Here is a 1,272-nt window from a genome sequence, read left to right as displayed (position 1 = left end):
TGAGTGAGGAGCATAACGGATGTAAACACTTACATGGGATGCATTAGACTTCTGCTGTGTGTATTGTCTTTTGGTTGAAACAAATTATGAAGTGACTAATAAAATAAGTCAATATTCCATGATTTAAAACTGTGCCTTGTTGCTTTTTGCAAGTACAGTGGGACAGGCTTCACTGCTTTTTGTTTGGCCATGATGAGGTCAGGTGACATGAAATAATCAAGAGTAGAGTTTAAAAAGCTTTCAGGAAATTTTGGAGAGTAAAACGAGTGTAGACAACCCTAAAAATTCTTAAACCATTGCAGGTCAAATAGCCTGAAAGAGTTTTTTCAATCACCATCACCACTCTCTGTCCAGATGTGATGAGATCTGAATGTAAGAATTTATTTTTCCCCTGCTGCCTGCAGCTCACATTTGGCATTAATTATGACTCCCTTAGTGATGGAGAAGTCCCCTTTTGTACTCCGTGTACCTCGGAGAGACAAGGATTGTAATCTCATTATCCATTAAAGTAATAAACCAGCGTTCTATAAGGTTCCTCCTCGTGTTTTCTAGTCACAGGAGCGTTTCCTAGAAAACGCGGTATTTAACACAATCGCATTTTTCCTCCGCGCTCCTCTGTGTTGCCAGGTGTAGCTGTGTGCTGGGGAGCGCCCGTACCCCTCCCGCTAAGCCAGGCTGCCGGTCGGCTCCCGCCGAGCACCCAGGCGCGGTTCGTGCGGCGGCAGCAGCTCAGCGGCTGTGGGCCCGGTCCTGGCGGGGGACGAGCCGCCGGGGGCAGGGACGCCTCTCGCGCCTCGCGGGGGCAGCGGGGGCTCGTTAACGCCCCCGAGGGGGCCGCGAGCAGAGCGCTGGGCAGGCGGGGAGCTTGAAGGAAGCGCAACGCGGCGCAGCGCTAAGCCCGGCAGCGGGGACGCGGACAGTGCCCGGAGCGAGCTCCGGAATAGCAGCGGGCACGGGCACGGCGCCGAGCTGGTGCCGGTGCCGCGGGCAGCAGCGCGCTGGAGCCCGGCACCGCCGGCGCTCACCGGGCGGGCCGCGGGCTGCTCCGAGCCGAGCGCTTGCGAGGGGCGGCCGCGGCTGAAGGCGCGACGGGGGCCGGGCGGGCAGCGGCGCCACGCGGGGGACCCGGCCCGGCCCGGCCCGGTGCGAACCCGCGCTGCCGCCGAGGCCGCGCTCGCCGGCGGCGGAAGGCCGCGCGCTTCCGGGGCGGGGCCTGCGCCGAGCGGGGCCGGGGCCGCCGCCGCCGACCGAGGTCTCGGCGTCCGGCGGGCG

Source organism: Netta rufina (genome assembly GCF_964035555.1).
Source record: "Netta rufina genome assembly, chromosome: 13".
Lineage (NCBI taxonomy): Eukaryota > Metazoa > Chordata > Aves > Anseriformes > Anatidae > Netta > Netta rufina.
This window is presented reverse-complemented; position numbering follows the sequence as displayed.